The sequence below is a fragment of the Marmota monax genome, unplaced genomic scaffold, assembly GCF_021218885.2.
Source record: "Marmota monax isolate L192 unplaced genomic scaffold, Marmota_monax_Labrador192_F-V1.1 WCK01_AAM20220418_F8-fsc00029, whole genome shotgun sequence".
Taxonomy (NCBI): Eukaryota; Metazoa; Chordata; class Mammalia; order Rodentia; family Sciuridae; genus Marmota; species Marmota monax.
Window position 1 is genome coordinate 7,911,313 of NW_026693024.1, and position 24,099 is coordinate 7,935,411.

The 24,099-nt window shown below is 45.2% G+C and overlaps 1 long non-coding RNA gene across 11 annotated transcripts in view; it reads right to left on the reverse strand.

The window, feature by feature from the left end:
• The window catches only part of LOC124098615 (uncharacterized), a 44,903-nt gene extending 21,504 nt beyond the window's left edge, over nucleotides 1-23,399 (reverse strand). For 4 of the 11 annotated variants that reach the window (XR_009227638.1, XR_009227647.1, XR_009227643.1 and 1 more), the window contains exons 1-4: nucleotides 22,538-23,159; nucleotides 21,166-21,254; nucleotides 18,002-18,164; nucleotides 143-204 (exon numbers count right to left, since the gene is read on the reverse strand). This is a non-coding gene — a long non-coding RNA (uncharacterized LOC124098615). Of the gene's footprint in view, nucleotides 1-142; nucleotides 205-18,001; nucleotides 18,165-21,165; nucleotides 21,255-22,537; nucleotides 23,160-23,214 lie in introns of those variants that run through there. The other 7 variants (XR_009227645.1, XR_009227640.1, XR_009227642.1 and 4 more) reach the window with 7 other exon arrangements.
• Between the last annotated feature and the right edge of the window lie 700 nt (nucleotides 23,400-24,099).

The following is a 24,099-nucleotide window of genomic DNA, read 5'->3' on the forward strand; positions in this document are numbered from 1 at the left end:
CTGATTTGCTTCTGCGCTAATCTGATTTCCAGACTCTCATCATTTTAGCCTATGGCCAAAAACACACTTGCAAATAATCAATTTAAATGTTTTCAAGGCAGCAAGTACACGCCATCTTAAATGTAACCTTGAACCCACTTACCTGCAGAAGACACTGAGCCACTTTGGTCAGAGAGAACAGGCCAAATGCAGACAGCTTTCCTTCTGCCAAGAGAGAAAAACTCAAGAGTCTGAGAGAGGAAGAGTGGTCCCTGGTGACTGGATAAGTCAAAGTTAAATATAAATCCAGTTCTCTTTAAGTTGCAGGTCACAAAAAAAAAAAATTATATGGCAATGTGTGATAATCTTGGGCAAGAGCAATTTTCTAAAGTTTATAGTTTCAAACTTTGAATTGGAGAAATACATTCATCCCTTGGTATCAGCCCCATGGATACCAAAATCTGAAGATGCTCGAGTTCCTTATAGAAATTAGCATAATATTTGCATAGAATCTATACAAATCATCTCTAGATGACTTATAAAACCTGATACCCTATAAATGCTATGTTGATAGTTGTCATATTGTATCATTTAGAAAAAAGGCTAGAACAGTTCTCTGCATGTTTAGTACAGATACAACTATTTTTCGAACATCTTTGATCCACAGTTGGTTGAACCCACAGATGTGGGACCTGCAGATACGTAAGGATGACTGTGATCTTAAATTCAAAGGTTAAGTTCTCAACAGCTGGGGGCTGGGGAAGGAAGGCTGTATTCTCCCTCTCCCAGCTCCTTCGCAGAAGTCCTGCAGAGGATGGAGAGCCAGGTTTCAACTGAAGCCAATGTGTGTACATCTTCAATCATCTCTAGTAATTATCATATTCTGCACCCCATCAGAAGATCTTTCTCAGGGTAGCTTCATAAAGATTTATGAAGAAACATGTTAAATACATCTGAAGAATCCCTAATGATCAGTCAATATTATTAATATTAGCCTTTTTTTTTTTTTAAGCTCCTAAACAACATACTTTTGAGGGAAGCCAGCTCTGGTTAGGGCCTAGAATCCTTTTTGCATCCTTTCAAATCTGCCTCTTTAAGATCCCTTCCACCCACAGTGCACATAGAACCTGGGGCTCGGCTCACGTATTCACTCACGGGTGATTTGGGGAAGCAGGTGCTGGGAATCAAACCCAGAGCCTCACACGTGCTAAGCACCAGCTCTGCCACTAGGCCACACCTCCAGCCTCCACAGGTGAGATCTGCAGTGTCATCTAAGGGCAAGTGAGCTGGGTCCGGGTCACCTGCTGCCGGCAGAAGCAGTGGGAGCCGGCAAGGAACAGACTTACTTCACAGGCCTGCAGCTGGGCCAGCCCCTCGTCCAGCAGTCAGAAGACCCCTTATCTGCTCTGAGCCGAGCTGGCCACCAGGCCTCCTCTGTGTGGAGAGAGGAAGGCCCTGGGAGCTCGTCCACTCGCTATTTTCCAGCCGTAGCTCATATCGCCTTTACACCCTTGAGTGACTTGGAAGTAAACCAAGCCAAAAGGAACATGGGCAGAACCTCAGAGGTTGTTCTTGCCCCTTTGAATCCAGAGCTGAGCTCAGGGGATCAGAAGCCAGAAAACCTGGGAAGGCAACTTGGGGTCATGGTAACAAGCACAAACATGCAAGTTAGCAAGATATGGCTGTAAATACTGGCCGTGTCACTTAACAGCCCCGTGTCCTTGGTAAAGGAACCCAGACCTCTCTGGGTCTGGGTTTCCTCAATCTATAAAACAGAAAAGGAAAAAAAGAGCTCATAGGATTTTGCAAAAATGAGCTGAGGCAAAGCACACGGCCCAAGACCAAACATCTAGTAATTGCTCAGTAAATAATAATGGATAATGTCAGAAGAGGAAGGCTCAGATTTTCTGCTCACAGCATGAATGTGGGCGTTTGCTCTCTGAAAGGTACTGTGCTAAAAGTTTTAGATATAAACAATCTCAACTCTCAAGGAAATTGTATGAGGTGTCCTTTTTGTTCATGAGAAGGCCAAGGCTTACAGAGGTCAGGTAGCCTACCAAAGACCACAGGTAGAGCAGCGAGCACAACCAGTAGCTGAAACCACTGTCCTGTTCCACCTGAGGCAAGGCATTTAATCCTCACTGTCACATGAGTATATAATGACAGTGCTCACTTGACCTTCAAGTGCAAGGGTTAAGTGATCTGATGGATGAGGAAGGCAGGTCTCTGGCAAAAGAGGAACAAATGCAAGGTGAAGTCCTTACTAACATAGATGAACCCTACGTAAATAACCGCCGTCTAGCAGGGAAGACAGACAAGAACACATGTCACTATAACTGCGTGTAGGGAGGCTCCACCATTTGAGCGATACCAATTAATCAAAAACAAAGGGAGATCTAGGCACCGTGGCTCCTGCCTGTAATCCCAGCTACTCAGGAGGCTGAGATAGGAGGATTGCAAGCTGGAGGTCAGCCTCAGCAATTTAGCAAGACTCTGTCTCAAAATAAAAGTAAAAAGGCTAGGATGAAGCTCAGAGGTAGATCACGCTTGGGTTTGATCCCCAGAACTGTAGAAAACAAAGGGAGATTAACATAATTGCTTTGCCTGTTAGCCTCCGTAAATGAACAGAGAAGCAGCTGTAACTTCCTGACATCAAATATGTTCTTTGTCTTTTGTCTTGAATTAAATTTTTATAACTTAATCGAGGTATATAAAATAGGCAAATAAAATTATACACATTTAAAGAATGGACATTTAAGAATCACAATGTGACTCTTTGATACATATCAGCCCTCCTTCCTCCTTATCCATGGGCTCTGCATTCCCAGACTGAACCATCCTCAGATGAAGAATATATTTTTAAAGTGGATCCATATTGAACACGTGCAAATTTTTTTTCTTATTGCTATTCCCTAAACAACGCTGTATAACAACTATTGACATGGCATTCACGTTGTATTGCGTATTATAAGTCATCCAGGAGGATGCACATAGGTTCTATGCAAATACTATGCCATTTTCCTAGGAGAAACTTGAGCATCTGAGGATTTTGACATCCACAGGGTGGGGAGGGAGGGGTACTGTAGGCCATCATCTGTGTGTGTACCAAGGATGACTGTACAAGTCATTACAAAATGATTACCACAATCAAGCTATTTAACACATCCATCATCTCACATAGTTATCACTTTGTGGTAAGAACACTTAAGATCTACCATCTTAGTCAACTTCAAGGATACAATGCAGCATTATTAACTATAGTCACCACAGAGGACATTAGGTCTCTAAGACATATTCATCTTACAGTTGAGATTTTGTACCCTTCACCAACATCTCCGCATTTCCCACCACTCTACCTCTGGTCACCAACCCATTTATTCTCTGCCTTCGTTTGTTCGACTTTTTAGATTCCACATACACGTGGGACCATGTGCTGAGAGCCACGGCCGAGTCTGTATGGCCCCTGGCATTTTGCCAACAGTATTGATTGACAGGCGAGGCATTACTATCCGCCTCTGCCGCAACTTTTGAGTTCTCGCACTATTTTGGAGTTCTCGTGGGGATTTCCGGGGATTCCCCGAGAGTTCCCATTGGTTGGGGAAGTGCAGGAGGAGGGATTTCCGGGAGAGATATTTCCGGCTGGGGCTTCCTGGACAAGCCTCCTGGCGCGTTCGGGAGGATTCCCCGGGAGCTGTGTGAAGTGTTTTCCTGCAGTTTAAAAATAAAGTTTGTTCCTGCTTCAGTGGCTCGTGATTTGTGCCCAGCCAGACTGCGGCATTTGGTGGCCCGTACAGGGGACGTCTGAAGCTTCGGGGTAAGTGAAATTGCTTGCCCCTAAGGGAAGGCGAGAGAATGGGTGACCATTTTAAAAAACAATGTGTTCTTGTTTTGATTTGTTTTGTGTTTGTTTCAAGCTGCCTATCCCTAGAATTTTCTCAGGCAGATTGGGAAAAATGGTTGGCTCAAGGTTTGAAGTTGTTCGCCCCTGAGGAAGAGATAGAAATAGACCACAAATGCACATGTCAAGAAAATAGGAAAATTGATACAACGATTTTTTGTTCCATTTTTGTTTCATTCTGTTTCGGTTTTGTTTTGTGTTATCTTACTGGGTTGTGTTATCTTTATAACAGATTAGAAATTAGTAAAAAACAAACTGAAAGAGTGTTAAGTAAATTGTTAGAGGTTCAGACCATGGAGAAAGACATTTTAGATCAAGCAAAAGAGAAGGTCTCTCAAGCTAGTCAGACAGAGGAAGAAAATTTAAAGGAAGAAAGCTTAGAGGAGAAACAGCTATTAGGGAAAAAGCTACAACAGGAGGCTGCTACTAACACCGTTCTATCACCAGAGGGCGTAATTCAACCAACAGCTCCCCCTATGGAGATAGCTGAGTGGCCCTCAAACCCCGTAGTTGATAGATGGGATCCTGAGACAGGACCTCAAAGATTAGCATGCCCTGTACTTTAGCAGGCAGGAGGGCAGCGAATTCACCGTGCTTTAGATTTCAAAACAGTGAAGCAGTTAAAGGAGGCTGTAACAACCTATGGTCCTCAAGCACCGTTCACTGTAAGCATGGTCGAATCCATTACCAACTTGGACATGACGCCAGCAGATTGGGCTAGTATGTGTAAATCTGTGCTAAATGGAGGACAATATTTGTTATGGAAGGTTGCCAATGAGGAATTTTGCAGGGAGACAGCTAGACGAAATGCAGCAGCCGGTTACCCTCAAAGAAATCTAGATATGTTGTTAGGAAAAGGACCTTATGAGGGTCAATGGCAACAAATTGAATATGATCCTGGTGTATACGCACAAATTGCTGTAGATGCGGTTAGGGCATGGAAAACTTTACAGGGGCATGGAGGTTTACAAGGTCAATTATCTAAGGTAATACAAGGAACTAATGAACCTTACGCTGAATTTGTAGATAGGCTTATTCAAGCAGCTTCCAGAATTTTTGGGGATACAAAACAGGCAATGCCATTTATAAAACAACTGGCTTATGACCAAGCAAATCGTTGTTGCAGAGAGGTCATTAGACCATGGAGACATGAAGATTTAAACACATATATTAAATTATGTAGAGACATTAATGAACAAGGGCAAGTCTTAGCAGCAGTACAACAGGCTTTAGATGCCAGGCCAAAAACATGCTATAATTGTGATCAAACAGGACATTTTAAAAGGAGTTGCCCCATAGGAGGAGGGTTTAACAAAGCTAGATATCAAATGAATAGAATACCGGGTATTTGCCCACGATGCCGTAGAGGGAAACATTGGGCTAATGAATGCCGTTCTCAAACCACCATAGAGGGTATTCCATTATCAAAAAACAGACAAGGACCAAGTGTTTACCCACGATATCATGGAGAAAGGCATCGAGCTCCATTGCCAAAAAACGGACAGGGGGTCCCAATGCTCCGGGGCCCACCACCACAAATGTACGGGGCACTGGAGGAACCCAGAAACACCATGGAGGAACCCAGCAACACCATCAGGGTAGTGCCCAGGACACATTATCCATCAGATCTCTCATCAGACGAACCAGAGGAAGCGCAGGGTTGGACATCTGCGCCTCCGCCAGAGCAGTACTAACTCCAGAGATGGGAGTTCAAATCATTCCCACAGGAGTAAAAGGACCTCTTCCCCAAGGAACAGTAGGCTTATTATTAGGACGCAGTTCTTCTACGCTAAAAGGACTTATGATAAGTCCTGGGGTAATTGATCCCGATTATGAAGGTGAAATAAAAATTATAGCTAGTTCTCCAAAGGGTATATCAGTAATTTCACCAGGAGATAGAAGAGCACAGTTATTAATAATACCCAGCCTACATGATAAATTTTCCAGTAGTACTATAGAAAGAGGTTCCAGGGGATTAGGCTCCACAGGTGTAGATTGGGCTATGCTGTCTTTAAATTTAGATTCTCGTCCCATGCTAAAACTAAATATTCAAGGACATGAATTTAATGGACTACTGGATACAGGTGCAGACCTTAGCATCATATCTCGTCAAGAATGGCCAAAACATTGGCCGTTACAACAAGCCACTCAAACGCTTCGAGGCCTAGGAGTGGCGACTAATCCCCATAGAAGTGCAATGGTATTAGATTGGAAGGATCCTGAAGGATGTGAAGGAACTATACAGCCATATGTATTGGATCATCTTCCTATAAATTTATGGGGACGAGATGTCCTAGATCAATTAGGTTTGACATTAACAAATAACATCAATCCAAATGCGCCCACTATTAGGGCTATACAAGGTTTCAGGAAAGAAAAAAGATTAGGAGAACAAGGCATAGCAGCACCAATTCAAATAGATCAGGGAATAAATAGACATGGACTGGGTTTTCAGAAGGGGTCACTGAGGCAATAAAAATTACTTGGAAATCAGATAGACCAGTATGGGTTCCTCAGTGGCCCCTGACTAAAGAAAAGATACAAGCAGCCCATGACCTGGTCAAACAACAATTAGCGGAGGGACATATACAACCTTCCGTATCTCCTTACAATACTCCCATTTTTGTCATTAAAAAGAAATCTGGTAAATGGAGATTATTGCAAGATTTAAGAGCCATTAATAATGAGATGGTTATTATGGGACCTGCTCAATCAGGGATTCCTCAATTGTCTGCTTTGCCAAAAACCTGGTACGTTTTAGCTATAGATATTAAAGATTGTTTTTTTTCAATTCCAATTCATCCTGAGGATAGTCCACATTTTGCATTTACTATCCCTGCACTGAATCATGAAGGTCCTGATCAGAGATATGAATGGAAAGTACTCCCTCAAGGGATGGCTAACAGCCCAACTATGTGTCAAATTTATGTTAACAAAGCAATCCAGCCACTTAGAAATCAAAATCCTAAACTACAAATATTTCACTATATGGATGATGTATTGTTAGCACACAAAGATAAAAACACATTGCTAGAATGTTATGCCACACTTACAAATTTATTAAAAAATTATAATCTAGAGATAGCCATAGATAAAGTACAATTAAATTTTCCAATTAATTATTTAGGAGTTCTATTATCCTCAACCATGGTCCGTCCACCAAAAATTCAAATACGAGTAGATCAACTCAAATCACTTAACGACTTTCAAAAGTTATTAGGAGACATAAATTGGATAAGGCCTTATCTAGGCATACCAACAGGAGAGTTGGGACCTTTATTTGATATCCTAAAAGGTCCATCAGATCCAAATTCACCCCGCATGTTAACGCCTGAAGCAAGAAAGGCATTAAAAATTATTGAAACATATATGGAAAATATGCATTTGGATAGAATTGATATAACTTTGCCTTTATTATTTATTGTAATACCAACAAAAAATATTCCTACAGGAGTATTTTGGCAAGAAGGTCCATTATTGTGGATACATTTATCTTATTCTCCTAACACTATTCTTACTAGGTATCCTGAGGCTGTAGGACAATTAATACTCAAAGGAATAAAAGCAGCAAAGGGAGTGTTTGGAATTTCTCCCAATAAAATTATTACTCCATATACTATGTATCAAATTGATGAGTTAGCTAATGAGTTAAATACTTGGGCAATAATCATGTGTAAATCTAATGTTTCATTTGATAATCACTTACCATCTAATCCTTTGTTGTCTTTTTGGTCTTCGCATCCTGTAGTTTTTCCAAAAATGACAAGAAAAACCCCTATCATGAATGCTCCAAATGTATTCACTGATGGGTCAAATAATGGTACAGCAGCAGTAGTTACCCCTGATCAAACTTTTACATTTTTAGTACCCAAACAATCAGCTCAAAAGGTAGAGCTTAATGCAGTTTTACAAGCTTTTGTGATGTTTAAAGATTCTGTATTTAATTTATTCTCTGATAGTCAGTATGTAGTTAATGCTATAGTATCCCTTGAAGATGCTGGTAGGATTTCCCCTTCCTCTACTGTTTTCTCTTTGTTTTCTGCTATACAAAGTCTAATCTGGGACAGAAAAGATCCATTCTTTATAGGACATATCAGAGCACATACAGGATTGCCTGGAGCCCTTAGTTTGGGCAACGATTTAGCAGATAAAACTACACATGACATACATATTTTCTCTACACTAGAAGAAGCTACACATTTTCATAAAAGGTTCCATGTCAATGCTAATACTTTACAAAAGCGTTTTAAAATAACTAAGGAACAAGCTAGACAAATAATAAAACAATGTCAAAATTGTGTGACCTTTTTACCACAAGTTAATCTTGGAGTCAATCCTAGAGGACTAATACCTAACCATATTTGGCAGATGGACGTCACACACTTGCCACAATTTGGAAAATTAAAATATTTGCATGTTACAGTTGATACTTCTTCCGGATTTTTGATGGGCTCCCTTCATTCCGGAGAAAAAACTAAAGATGTTATAGCTCATTGCTTACAAAATTTTGCCACTGTGGGCGTTCCAAAACAGTTAAAAACAGATAATGGTCCTGGTTATACTTCTACCTCTTTTAAACAATTTTGCTCATCATTTGGCATTACTCTTATAACAGGAATTCCATACAATCCACAGGGACAAGGCATAGTTGAAAGAGCTCATCAAACTATTAAAATGTACTTACTAAAGCAAAAAGAGGGAATTGGAAAGGGGTATATGTCACCCAAAGATAAACTTAAAATAACCCTTTTTACTCTAAACTTTTTAAATTTGGATTCCTCAGGGCTTAGTGCTGCGGAAAGGCATATGTGTCCAAAAAATGTACATAAGCCTAAGGTACTTTGGAAGGATATTCTAACAGGACAATGGAAAGGTCCTGACCCAGTGATTGTCTGGAGTCGGGGTTCTGTTTGTGTTTTTCCACAGGGAAAACAGCAGCCGATTTGGATTCCAGAGAGATTAACTAAAACAATTTCTACAGGCCAAAAGGAAGATGATTTGACTCAAATCCATAACAGCTGATATCCAGAACTCCAGTTTGGCTATTCTTACATCTGCGACAGTGATTAACCAGGATGCTTTTTTCAATATCTATTTTATTATTTGCCTTTTCCCACATCATAAAGTTCTATTTTATTTTTGAGCTCATACAGACCTAGGTTAATGTTTTTCTGATCAGTTTTATTTTTTGACTGTGGAGTTTTTAAGCATTGCAATGGAGATTTCACCTAGGTAAAGCTACAAGGCCTTTACTATTGTCTTATGTGTTGTATGTTATGTGTGCACACTTCTGTTTTGTGTTGTATGTCTGTCTGTGCGTATGTCCATATATCATATATGAGGAGCGCTCATGAATAAATGGATCCGAATATTTTTATTCACGTGATTTTAATGGTTTAATTTAGATTGGGTAAACAGCTGTTGAAAATTGTTTTAATATGTGAACAAATAAGGAGGTTAACAGATCTGTTTGTTTACTTTCACCTTTCCTTCTCATTATATTTAATAATTCTGTTCAGGATAATGTAAATTGTTCAAAAAATTGTTTTCTTAGTGCCTGTTGGAATGTTACATAATTTTTTTCTTAGCATCATTGCCAGAATTCCTATCTTCATCCCAGTGCCGGTGAAGACAAAGATAAAACCAAACTACAGCTTCTTCGATAGTTATCACAACAAACTGTAAAAACTGATGCATCAATGAATAATAACTTAACAAGTAATGCTCAATTAAGGAGTTGATTTACTTTGGGAGGAAATGGACATATTGACAGATTCCTCTGCTTTGAATTGCTTGCAGACCTTGCCTGGACTATGTATCACTTGTATGCATTGTGAACTATCTGTTGGTACAGCGAATTGTGGTAGTGCTGGAGTATTTTTGCTGATGGTGTCACCGGTGGTACAATTTTTCAAAGGAGCCCTCAATTGGCTTAGTGTCATGGCATTTTGCATCCTCCTCCCTTCTACTAGTGATGGTCTAAAATTTGGGGGCCAACAGAGGTGAGGCAAAGAACCTCACCCCCCCACTGGTGCAAAGGCCTATCCACAAGTATGGCTGTATGCTGGACCGGTAGTCAGTGACGGGTATGATCCAACTGCAGTGGTACCAACCTAAGACAGGAGGCTGACGCCTAGAGGTCAGTTCATCCGATGACGGGTAAGGACCATATGTTGAATTGGACTGCCTAACAGGCACGGTCCCTAAGCCACATTGCTTGTTGTTTAATTAAACAAAAAGGGGGAGATGCTGAGAGCCACGGCCGAGTCTGTATGGCCCCTGGCATTTTGCCAACAGTATTGATTGACAGGCGAGGCATTACTATCCGCCTCTGCCGCAACTTTTGAGTTCTCGCACTATTTTGGAGTTCTCGTGGGGATTTCCGGGGATTCCCCGAGAGTTCCCATTGTTTGGGGAAGTGCAGGAGGAGGGATTTCCGGGAGAGATATTTCCAGCTGGGGCGTCCTGGACAAGCCTCCTGGCGCGTTCGGGAGGATTCCCCGGTAGCTGTGTGAAGTGTTTTCCTGCAGTTTAAAAATAAAGTTTGTTCCTGCTTCAGTGGCTCGTGATTTGTGCCCAGCCAGACTGCGGCAACCATGTACTATGGAGCCATGAGACACCCCAAATCACCAAAGCGATCTTGAGAAATAACAAGAGGCATCATACATCCTGGTTTTTTTACTATCTGACAAAACTATAGTAATCAAAATAGTCAAACAACCAGACAGGACACATGGACCAACCTGTGCACGTGTGTTCAACTGAACATTGACAATGGCACCACGAACACACCATGGGGGAAAGATGGCCTCTTCAATAAACAGTGCTGGGAAGACTGGATCTCCACATGCAAATAAACGCCATAGCCCCAACCTACGGATCCAGGTTTCATTCAGACAATTACACATCTTGATTGACTTGTCATTTACCTATGGAATAGCAGAGGGTTGAGCAGGACCGTCTTTTCAAGGTCCCTCCTGATCCTGGCAGGAGAGGACGGGGCAGCCTTGTGAACAGTAGGCCAGACAGGGCAGGATCAGGGACCTGCTCAACCACAGTGTCAGGTTGGGAGGACGGTCAGTCACCGGTGGGTCGAGGACCGTATGGTCCAGCCCTTGCCCCACCCCCGTCAGTGCTCAGACCCCTCAGCAGGAGGACGGGTCTGCCATCCTTCAGCCTCTGCTGGAATTTTCTCAGGGCACCCACCAGTCGTCCCCTCTTCTTACATGAAATTGCAGTCACGGAGGCTTCTGACCATGTCACCTAGTTAAACCCCAGGTATAAATCTCCTTAGGAGTGGCTTTGGGAGTATGGTCACAGATTAGGTGCTTTTACTGGCACTCAGGAATTTACAAGTAGGAGTGGAATTCTCTTCACTTGAAAACAGGTCCCAACAGCATGTGTTACGTATAAACACCCTTTTCCTGGGCAAACATGGTGTTCTGCTGTTTTTCCGCCTCGGGGTCCATCCGCTCTGGTCCACTATGGCCTGGGTCAGCCCGTTGCTGTCCACAGCCATCCTACTCTCACAGCTGAATCCTGCAGAGCCTTCTCTGTGAGCCCAATTTCAGTGTCCAGGATCAGAGGCAGGACCAGCCTCAGGCAGGAAGGACTTATGGACCGTCAGCCCAACCCTCTGACACTTGGCACCAACTCCCTCCTGCCTCCTCCTCCTGCTAATCCACCCAGTTACAGACTTGTTGTGGCTCCACCCCTACATCTCACCCTACATTTCAGTCCCAGAAAAGAAAATCTCATCTCCTTCCTCTTATCTGGAAATCTCTAGAAATCTATGGAGCATCCTAGTCTTTGGGATCCCCTCTAGGGCAAAGGCTCTGCCTGGCTTTTATAACAGCACATGCTTTTATAGCACTTCTGAGGGCCCACCATGGCCTGGACAAATCCACAGGCAGCTCTGGACACCTGCTCTGCCCTGTGTCGCTTTCTACCTTGGCCTTGGCTGACCGGACCAGGTACCAGACATTACCCCAAAGCAGCCTCCTATAGACCAACCAAGAGGTGGGTTGAGACTCCACTCCACCATGCTCATCTTCAAACTAGGTCCTTATTCTTAAAGACTTTAAATATACACAGAGAGAATCCACAGATGGTACACAGAGAAGCAGCAGAACAGACCACGGGAACTAGAATGGACACAAGTGGCTCAGGAGGCTGAGGCAGGAAAATCGCGAGTTCAGAGCCAGCCTCAGCAAAAGCCAGGAGCTAAGCAACTCAGTGAGACCCTATCTCTAAAAAAAATAAAGAAATAAATACAAAATAGAGCCAGGGATGTGGCTCAGTGGTTGAGTACCCCTGAGTTCAATCCCCCTATACCAAAAAAAAAAAAAAAATAGAACACAAGTAATGGCAGTAAGCAGAATCCATGGTGTGGCGGGAAACTAGGGAAGGCAGGCAGAGAGGGAGCCACCGCAGAGAGAAGGCAGAGGCCCAGGCAGTCAGGGCACAGGGGGCACCTGGTGCACTGTCAAGGGGAGAGTGACGCTAAACCCCAGATGAGGACCCCACCCCCCAGGCTTCCTGCCTCCCTTCCTCCTGTCACCTTGGCCACCTGCCTTGGTCTCTGCTCTCCACTAGCTAAAACATCGAGGGTCCTCTCCAGGCCCAGGTTCCATCCTGAGCCACAATTCAGCCACCCCACCATGCGGTGTCCACTGAGCACACACCGAGCATGGCAGTTGTACCCTCTCCAATGCCCAGAACCAGCATGGGCCTCCAAATGCAGGACATGGGCTCCGAAGCTGTCCCAGCCTCTTGAGGCAAGTTGCCCAGTGTTCTCGGTGGTGAATCTCCTCACCCAGAAGTTGGAAGTGATCGTACCTGCTCCACATACCCACAGGGATGCGGGGAAGATCAGACAAGGTCATGGTGTTTGAAAACAGCTGTGTGACCTGTGGCTACCGCCCGCCAGCGCCCCGTGCCCCATGCAGTGCTCACGCTCCACTCCGTGCATGTCCTTTCCACCCTCAATGTCCACCTCTGCAATCTCAGGGCTCCTGTCCTGCACCTCGAGCCCACCAGGTCAGCTCATGGTCTTTCCACTCTCCTGGCGTTGTCCCTGCTCCATCAGGACAAGGTCCCCAGCCTTGCTCCTCACTACATCCCTCTTTTCCTTCATCTCTGCAGAAGATAGACTTTGCCCCAGAAGAGTCGGGTTTCCTCAGGATCATCACCCTGACCCAGTTTCTACCCCGTGGATTCCAGAGGAGAACCCGGGGATGGGGTAAAGCCTTCCAACATGGGCCATCTTGGGTCCGTCAAACTGTCACCTTCTGTTACACTCCACCTCCTGGACTTCATCCATCTATAAAAGGCACTTGGATCAACAGCCCTCTCTGACTCCTGCTGACCCCATTTTCCTTCAAGGGGTCTGTGGTCAGGTACTAAATCCCCAGTTCTCAAAGTGAGATCCCGGACCAGCAGCAGCAGGAGCATCACCTGGGAATTTATTAGAGATGCAAATTCCCATGCCCCGCCCAGACCTTAGGAATCAGAACTCCTGGGGGAGGGGCCTAGCACTCTGGGTTTAACCCCTGCTCCCAGGTTTCCTGAGGCACTTGGGTTTGAGAACCCCTGTCCTGTATTATCAACTTCCTCATCTCTCTGCACTGAGTCTGCTATTGCCTCTGGGGCTTTCATGAGGGGATGGGGGACGACATCCCTCCGAAGGAACAGAAAGTCTGATCCACTTGGGACCACTGAAAGCCAGCCACAGGTGGCTCTAACCACTGCCCTTTCCCCTGGTCCTTATGCGATTTCCCATGATGGCATCTCCAGGTGCCCTCTGCCTCCCCAGGTTCCCATCCTCCTCACCCTTCTTTTCAAAGGTAACAAAGTCTTCTTTAGGCCCCGAGAAGGCAGCTGGAAGGCAAAGGGGCAGGCGTTGTGCTTGGATCCGAGCCCCAGGCGCCATCCCCACTGGTGTGTGGGCTGAGGAAAGCTGGTTAGATGGGCAGCAGGTGTCAGGTCGCTGACCCAATGCTCCAGCCATCACCCGGTGTCGCCTCCCAGGACTGCTTTCCATACTCACCGACAAAGATTTTTAACCTGACAACTGTACAGACTCTCCACCTAACTGAGAAAATGCCAATGGATGGCCTCAACCAATCATCATCCTGCCCTGCTTTCTTTGCCAATTCCACAAGCAAAAGGTCCCTCTTACAGCCTCCGTGTCCTCAACAGTGGGACATCTATTTTCTCAAAGATAAAAAAGCCCCTCTCGGGCAGGTGCGCCACCCGGCTTGGACCAGCGATGCTCAATGCCGGCTGCAGAACTCTGGCAAATGGCGGTTTCTTCTGAAAAGTTCCTGACTGTTGGGTAAACAAAGGAGGATTCTTGAAGGAAGTCTCCAGCACCCACGCAGCAAGAGATCAAAGGAGAGTCCAAATAAGCCCGAGAAAGAAGAAAGGGTGGATTCCGTCCCAGCTGGGAAACACCTGTCCTGGGACTGGGGACCCGAAGGGATGGTTTTCTTTTAGAAATTCTGCCTAGACTTGAAGCAGAAGGCAGGCAGAACCAGAGAGCAGGAAACATGGAAGAAAGCCTGGTGGGCTGGACCCCAGAGCTGAACAAGGAACCAGGAAGTCACTGCCCTGAGTCCTTGCTGACCCTGGAGGAAGCCGTGGGGACAGTCCCACCCTGGGTTGGAGCCTCACACACTCACCCCTGTAGCCTGAAGGTGCTCTGAAATTCTAGAAGCCAGACTTGGAAATGACTGGTTGCCCACGACTTACCCTCCCAACGTTCGCTCCACAAATATTTTATCAATGCCTACCCCCATGCTAGGACTTGGAGACGAACACGTCCATGACTCAGCCCCTGACCCTGGGGAGCCCAAAGTCTAGAGCAATACAGACCACAAAGCCGGGCCTGGGATTTAAAAAGAAATCAGAAAGAAAGGGGAAAAGTAGTTCACCGTTATGGGACAGAAGAGATGACAAAGCATGTGGTCTTGAGACCCCCAAATTTCCATGTCATGAAAGTGGGAACTCACAGGGACTTTCCCCTCCTGAAATGACCCCTTTCCCCACTCCCCTCACTGTTCATTTTACTGAAATTAGGAAATTAAAGACCACCAGAAATAACCAGGGGTAGGGGAGAAGCAGACAGTGATGCAGATTTAAACAAAAAAAAAGACTGGCCAAATTTGGTAATTATTGAAACTGTGATGGGAACGTGTAGGTTTATTATGTCTTTTGTTCTACTATATCATGTGTGAGAGTGTGTGAGTGTGTGTGTGTGTGTGTGTGTGTGTAAGTGCATGTGTGTACATGCATTTTCCCACCCAAAGGGTTAAAAATGCACCCATGGATGACTCTGAAGTGTCACCTTAAACTCCTCCAGGATGCTCCCTCCCCCGTTGCTAATCTGACTGGAATCCACCCCACACCCCACCTGTAATCTCTCTGTAAACCTTAGACCCTCCAATGATCTCTGAAAGGAATGCTGATCATCTCCCTTGCCTCGAGCCAAAAGCAGATCTTCCCAATCCCACTGATACACCAGAGCTTGAGGGCATCCAGGCAACATGCCCAAGTGTGGATCTAGATAACCCATGAGCTACTACTGGTTTCTCAGGGCTGGAGACATTAAGAAAAGCTCATGCACCTGTGTCCCAAGACAGGTACAAGGATGTAGATAGCTGCTTTATTCCCATTTGCCAAAAAATGGAAACACTCAAATGTCCATCCACAACCAGCAAATTGGTAAATAAGTTATAGTATAATCATATAATGGAATACTATATATCTGTATAAAATATCAAACTTCAGATACACGCTGTGCCGTAACTGAATTTCACAAACATGATTTTGAGAGATAGAAATCAGACACCCAACAGTATATATTTTCTGAATCTACTCAGAGGGAGTCAAAATTACTTGTTTGGGGTAAAGAAAAGGCTACTAACCAGAAAGAGAAACAAATGTTCTGGAAAGTACTAAAAATGTTATTCTAGCTTGTAGCTACATAGATGCACACATATGTTACACTTCATCAATACACTTAAGATCTCTGCTTTTTAAGCTACACCTCACTTTTGTATTTTCAATTAAGAAAAAAAAAATTCTAACAGTTTTCCATGTTGTGTAATCATAGCATTTATCGTTCCAATATGGGGAATTTTAAGAATAAAAAAAAATGTGCTGTTAAAAAATGTCAGGACAACAGGTGCAAGCCAGGATTCGCGGCCACCCGCTTGATCCAGCATTGATTTCTGGGATCTCTTCTTTGCCTGGACCCATGTTTCTCAACCAGTCTACAGACTAATCAGTTCCAGAGCTTTTGAAGAATTGCCTACCAGGGAATTTTGCTTTACTCGGGAATCTGATTTACTTGATCAAGAGTGGATCCTGGTGGTCTACCTTTGTGTTCTTTAAACTTTCCAGCTGGGTCTAACGTGCAGTCAGAAGAGAGGACATTAACCAAGGTACAGCGCAATGATCCTCCACCAAAAAGGCTCAGCCTGTCGTATGGGTTAGAAGATCTGTTTCAGCACGGCTGCCCGGAGAAGATGAAGGGCAGTTCAATTAGGTGTGAGTCTGTATTTATCTCAGGGTGGGGGCGGAATCTTTATGGTGCATGAACTACAATGTTTATCTTTTACTTCAAAGGTAAGTGTCCCACTTGCTCATTCACACCTGTTGGGTTTTTAGCTCTGGCATTTATGTCTGATTGTTGATTTCTGATTACATGCATGAGATCTGGGTTCGATACCCAGCATCACACACACACACACAAGAATCTAATGGGATTGATTATTCACACAAGATGACTAATCATCCTGGTTTTTCCTGGACCATCCTAGTTCTCGCTCTAGAGGTCCCATGTTCCAGGAAACTCCTGAGTTCTCAGAAAAGGGATGACTGTGCAATCCCAATAGAGCTCTAGAACAGTTGTGGGGCCCACATGCTTTGGGGAAGGGAGACCATAGATCTGAAAACTGCTGACAATTCAGAGAAACCTCTGGCCCGGGTATTGCAGACACATAGTTCCATAATAACTCTCTTTTACTTTTCCAAATTCCCATCCACTCACTGTGTTCGGGAAGCTCTGCCCTAGGCTACCCTGGTCAGTATGGCTAACAGGCCCAGGAACATTGCTGATCTTGCCCATCTTGCCTCCCTTCCTTGTAAGATGGCATGAGGACAAGACAGCTCATCCACCTCTAATTCCAAGCTGTAGCACATGATCCAACGTCACTCTGTCCTTGACAAGCCCAGCTCCGTTTCCCAGCACTGAGGAAACTGTCTTATCACCAGGCTCAGCTCTCCTACCTGGAAGGTTTCCTGAACGCTCAGGTGAGGTCGACTGTTCATAAGGCTTCCGTCTCTGAAAGCACATCCCTGGATTATGTGGGGTTTTTTGTTTGTTTGTTTTTAAGTATCATAGGACAGAGGTTTCTGAAATAGATGGTTTCTGCTGATACTTTGCCACAGATTCAAAAGGATTGGAGACAACAGAAGATACACAGCTACCAGAAGCTTCATGTATTACCAGTGGGCCATTTAGCAGACACCTCCCCATTTTTCATAATAACCCCCTACTTCATCAGCATGTGACACCCCCTTTTTTGGAGAAACTCATTATCACCCACTTGACATGTTTAAGAAACCATACTTAGCCGGGGTGGTGGCACACGCCTATAATCCCAGCAGCTCAGGAGCCTGAGGCAGGAAGATCCCAAGTTCAAAGCCAGCCTCAGTAACTTAGCAAGGCCCTAAGCCTGTCTCAAAATAGAATATAAAAGAATATGGCTCAGTGGTTAAACCCCCCAACACACACACACACACCAGTTCAATTCCCATTACCAAAAAAAAAAAAGAGAGAGAGAGAGAGAGACTGTACTTTGCTTTCTGCCTGGTACCAGCTCACCAGGGCCAATCCTGTGTGGCTAAGAAAACGCGTTCTCTCCTCCTTATAGACAGATTTGCATTTACTTGCTGCTATGTTAAGAAGATTTACTTGAAGACACTGCACCCAGAAAAGAATAAACAAGGATACTCTTTATGCACACTATTACATGAGGGGCAGCAGGCAGGATAAAAGTACTTGAACCAGAATCCATTATCAAAACTGCTACTAGCCAGGTATGAGACATCTCTTACCTCTCAATACCTTGGTTTGCTCTTCTGTAAAACAAAACATTGGGACAAAATTATCTCCCTGACCTCCCCTCTGCTTCAGAATGCTGCCGTCTCTCCAGGTTACTGAATTCTCTTCCATCCACTGGTTATTTCTAATGTACTGTCAACAGGAATCGAGTGTCTGCTAAAAACAAAATTAGGTAATGATTGACTACAGTGCATGATGTATTAAAGATTAAACAAGAACCCTTTTAAAATACAAAGAATAAATATATACATTTCAGGGAAGAAACGTGTTTGGCTGAGAAATACACAAAAAAAGATGTTCAACCTCGTTAGTCATCAGGAAAAATTAAAGTGAGATGTCATCTTTCCTCCATTAAATTGGTAAAAATGTAAAAGATTAATAATAATATTAATTGTAGACCAGCATGTGGGAAAAGAAAAACTGCAATTTAGCGACTTTTTAGGGACAATTTCTACCAAAATGTAAACGTTTAGTGCTCTTTGACCCAAATCTATCAACCTAACATAAAATATTTATATATGTTCTACAAATATAAATAGTTTGGACACAAATTAACTGTCTTTCTACAGGAGATTATTTTTTACTATTTCACCCAGAAATTGGTTAAAGGCACTTAGCTTCCCTTTAAGACTCTTCACATTGACTTCATAATTAAAAAAGAAAAAAAAAAAAAACAGTTGAGGCTAGCTCTTCTGTCAGTCATGAACTACAATTTGCACTTGGCATCAGTTGCATAGAATTCGTAGCTTCCCTCTCTCTCTTGCATCAAGTATAGATGACTTTGAAGGTGGAAGTTCATTTCTCTACCTTCTCTTCCATTCAAAACAGGAGAGAAGCCAAGCACTGTGGAACACACCTAGAATCCGAGTAATCAGAGCAGGAGGATCACAGGTGCAACGCCAGTCTCAGCGACTTAGTGAGCCCCTGTCTCAAAAAATAAAAAGGGCTGGGCATGTAGCTCAGTGGGAAAGCACCCGGGGATTCAATCCCTATTACCACAAAAATAAAAGGAAAATGAAATCAGCCATGTAAAAATCAGGTGCTTTTCCCTGTGAAAAGACAATCTATATGATTGAGAATTTCTTTCCTGTCTTCAAAGAAAATGATGTATAAATCAGTCTGAGAAAGAGAACATCCCAAACAGAAAAGTCAAAGGTCTCCCCTGCAGGTGACTTCAGTCTGACCTCCAGGAGAAGAGGGGGCAATGCAGGTCAGCTATAGCCCTTCAGGATGGAGGAGGGTACTCTGTCTTCAAGTGTGAACAAGACCTGAGCTCTTGAAAGGGGGGTCTGCCTGACGAAGAAGTGACCCTCAATCCTTTCCAGAAAACGCTCTTCAAAATGGAAGCTGAGGGACTCAAAGAGTGTTTGAGGCAGTAGACACTTCTCCCACGAAGCATAAACTTTTTAGCTTCAAGTTCACAGCTTTTCCCAGTGCATTAAAAATTAACTTGAGCCGGGTGCGGTGGTGCACGCCTGTAATCCCAGCGGCTCGGGAGGCTGAGGCAGGAGGATCGTGAGTTCAAAGCCAGCCTCAGCAACCATGAGGCGCTAAGCAACTCAGTGAGACCCTGTCTCTGAATAAAATACAAAATAGGGCTGGGGGTGTGGCACAGTGATCGAGTGCTCCCGAGTTCAATCCCTGGTACACACCCATGCACCACCCCCTAAAAAAAAAAAAAACTTTGAAAAAGAGAAGGTTGGATTGGGCTCATTCTCTTTCTATTAGGGGCATTTTATTAACGTGAAGTTTCTGGACATACTATTCTCCATCTAAATAAAACATAAGACAGTCTATCTAAAGGCAAGTAGAAAGTATTTTTATGGAAATAAGCTGGATATGGACATTAGGCTGAATGGTTGACCATTAAATACACAAACTCAGAGACACTTGCAGGCCCAGTGTGGACAATTACACCCCCAAAACTAAAGGCTGTTAACATCCTGGATGTTTGAACGTTTTCTCCAGGAGCCCAGTATTTTCACAGACAGCACCTCATTTCTATACCCGAAGTTTCTAGAGGCAGCAACTAGCCCCATTTTCAAACTATAAAGAAGTAGATGCCAAAAGCCAACTGACTTGCCAAAGTTCACACAATCCTGGGTCCAGGCCTACGTGCCAGGCCAGCACCATCGACTCAAAAATCATATCTGAGCATTTCCATGATCATTTTAGACACGTTCTTTCTCCAAGCCACATTGCAATAGAGCTGTCACTTTGGTTCCAAGAATGTTCTTTGATATGGGGAAGCATCCAACAAGCCTCTTCCTCCATCTGAACGAGTTCGTCCGGACTCTCAGCTCAACAGGTGGGAGGAAGTTTAAAATCTGGGAACCAGGACCTGCCACCAGAGCCAACTCCAAACAGAATCCAATCATCACCCCAGCAAGCTGCCCCAACACGGCTGTTAGGTTAATCCCCACTCTGGGCCTAAATCAGAACCTTTGCACTCAGTGTAAACAGCAACCCACCAATGAAATCCCAAGACGTTTTCTCAGTGCCCCACAGACTGATGGCTCATTCATCCCCACAGGCCATTCAGGGTCTAGTTCCAGTTCTGGGGCCCAGTTGTCCTGAGCCGGTATCAGGCGGGGACTGTTCACACTCTCTGCTTCTCTGCTCTCTTTCCGGGCCTTCACCTATATATGCTGCCTCTCTATCCAGAAAATTCAGCTTGTCTTCCCCCACTCCTCACCTACCTCACCCATCCAAGGCTCCTACGTCACTTCTTCCAGGAAAACCTCTGACCTCTTGGGAGCCATAATTACCCAGTCCCTGCCCTAGCAATGGACCTCAGGTGACATTCCACGTGCAATTCGTTACCTGTTCACCTGTCTGCATCCCCCATTCAGAACATAAAGTCCCTGAGGGCAGGGCCTTGCTCTGTGGTCGCCTTTGTAGAGCAGGGCTCCGTTGTGAATAATTGATTGAACATTCTAAATCAACAGATGCTATAGATTACAGTTATGGCAGAGCTGCTTCAAGATACTGAAGATGGGAAGGTCAAGAAGGTCTGGCCACTGCCTGCCTATGTATTTTCATTTATTCATCCATGATGATTTTTATCTTTTTTTTTTTTTCATGTAAACCTTGACAAAAGCACAGCCACTCCTTGGGTAATGTTGGAGAAGGAAGCCAGTGCCCTGGAGCCAGTTACCTCTAGACAAAGAACGTCCTTCTCTGTGCTCTTTGTGATGTTTCTGAAACGCCAGACATTGCCTTTCCTTTTCTTTGTGACTGTCCTTTCTATAAAATGACAACAAAATAAATAAATAAATAAAAATAGAGCCTTCAACTCTTCTGCCTCCAGACAATTAAATAGGGGCACAATCATCCGGCCTCTCACTTGAGCCTCCCGATCTGCCTCTAAACCAGCCTCTTCTCCCACTCCTTCAAGATGTCACCCTAGTCTGCTTCTCAAAGTTGGTCCAGGGACCAACAGCACCTGAGCGCATGTTAGAAACACAAGTCCTCCATCCCCACCCTCAGGCACACTGAACAAGACATTCTGGGGATGGGCCTGCCCACCTGTGTTTTTTTAAGACCTCCAGGTGATTTTGATGCTCTCAAATCCAAAGAGCTGCTGACCTGTCCCTTATCTTCCCAGCATTTAATTGCAAGCTGACTTGTCCTGTTTTTATTTAAACACCTTGTTTAGTTCTTGCCTCCCTCTCTGGGGGAGTCCAACTACGTGAAAACTGAGACCCCTCTGTGTTGCTCAGGGTCTGTCCCTTCTAGGTGCTCAGTAAATATTTGTCAAACCAATAAACAAATCTCCCTGTATCTGGTTGTTTTCCCCAATATCCTGGGAGCCGGCTCTGAACCATCCCTGAAGGAGTTAAACCTCCCTGGTGAGTCATCTGGCTGAGCTCTGGTTATCTGTCAGTGTTGATAATGCTCCAAGGACAGTAGGTGAGACACAGCACAGCACAGCTTTTTATCCTCTTTGCCTAAATCCTGGAGGCTGGAGAGCTGGTTAGAACCATTCTGTACCCACACTTCCAAATGTCAGGGGCCTGAAGCAATTCCACAATGGAGATATTTGGGGACCCACAAATGGACTAGGATCGCTAAGGATTCCCTGTACAGGTGGATAAACAATTCTCCTCATAGCCCATCCCCCCTGGTGGTCCTCCCTTCCTCCAAGCACAAAATCACCCCCCACTTCTCACACCCAAGGAAGGGGAAACCAGTTGTCACTATGGTAGGAAATCTCATTTCCAAGTTCAGAGCAGCAAGGTTTGCAAAGTCCTTGCTTATTAGGTTGGAGGGGTCGGAAAGGCAGAGAAACGGCCATTGCAAACAGGAAGGCAAGAGCTGCTCCTTCCTCCCTTCTCCACTCACTCTCTCCCTCCCTGATCCTCACCACACACCCAGAACACCTGGAGAGTCCTGCCTGTGCTCCTCAGAAGAGGGAACTACATCTCTGAGAGAGCTGTGGCCCCAGGGTCATCCAGTGAACCTTGACCTCTAACCCAGTTCCCACCCCAAAGCCCTCCTTCATCCCCTGGGCCAGCTGCAGCATTCACCTGTGGGTAGGGAAAGAGACGTGAATTTTCAGGAGAGAATACACGGGGTGGCTTCTGGCTTCATCCACCTGCCCACCCTGCCCTGAGTCCACCACGCCTCTCTGACTGGATTTGCCCTGGGCCTGCCTGGGACGGTTAATATTAATCCCGGGGCTGATGAGCACCTTTGCCACGTTCCCAGGGCCTCTGTGGAAGGGGCATGCTGAGTCACTGCCTACGTGGCAGCCTGTGTCCACACCTTCCAAGCAGCCCGCCCATGGCGTCAGACTCTGCATCCCAACCGAGGGGCCCCTGCACCCCTGGAAGGGGAATGTGGCTGCTTTCACTTGCTACAGGGAGGAAGGAAGGATGAAAGGGCACGTTAGCAATGGAGGGAGAAGGAATTCCAAGCAGCTTAGCTGAGAGATTCCCCCTGATGATCCCCCTGCCTCACATCTCCAATTCTACCCACTCCCATCAACTAACGGCAAGGGGCAGGAGCACTGCTGAGGAATCAGATTTATAAAAAGCAGGCTGGTGCCTACAAAGAAGGTTTAAACACCACCCTGAACACCTGCAGACCCTCCATCAAGCCCCCGCAGGTTCCCGAGGCCAAGGCCCCAGGTTTCTCTGCCTCTCGGCTTCGCCCCCACCCTCCTGTCCAAAGTCCAAATTCGCCTCTGCCCTGAGGCTCTCACCCTCTGGAGCGGGCAGGTTCCAAGATCCCTGGTAGTAAGGATGTGGCAGCGGGGCTTGGCACACCTTTCTTCCCACCTCCGTGTGCCTCCCACCAAGGGTGATAAGAACAAGTGATGTGCAATCCGGGTTCTGGAAACACGTGATTGGCAACTTGACGCGCATTTGCCAACAGCAGGGGAGTTGGACCTACCTACCAATATTAAATTGCAATACCCCGAATGGAAATTGCCTGCTGCTTCTGGGCTCGTCTCTAAACCTAAAAAGACACACCAGGGACAATGTGGGTTTTCATGTGTGGGCTGGGGACAGCCATTCTCCCGACTTTGATGCCCCCAAGAGTGTTCAAAACCTCAGTATGTTCAAAGGTGGCCACTCTCCACCCCTGAGCTAATGGTGGGGGGGGGGGAGGTAGAACCATGATAGGGAGTGGAGCAGGGACAGAGGAGAGAATCAGCACAGAGCAGAAGGGAGGGATGAAGGCACCCGGCCCTGTCAATCAAGCCTCCACCCTGAGACCGAGCCCTGACTTTGGGGAGCTGGAACTTCCATGTTCCTGTCTGGCTGAAACACGCCTGGGTGCTCCGTGCTGGGGGCACTGGCGAATCGCCCCTCTGATTCACACCAGGATTAAACGTGGCAGCTTGGGCAAGAAGTAAAATTATCCAGGGCAAAAACTCTGCGGAAGGAACAGAGAGAATACAAACTCAGAACAGAGACAGATGGGTAAATAAATGGCACCCACAGCCCAAGCCACCAGCTGCTCTAGATGCTGAGCTGAGGAAAACTAAGCAGAAGGGCTGAGCTGTCTGACCAGGTCGGCTTCCCCAGGGAGCCGCCAGTTCCCACTGAGGTTCACACCGTGTCTCTACACCCTGCCGGGGCTG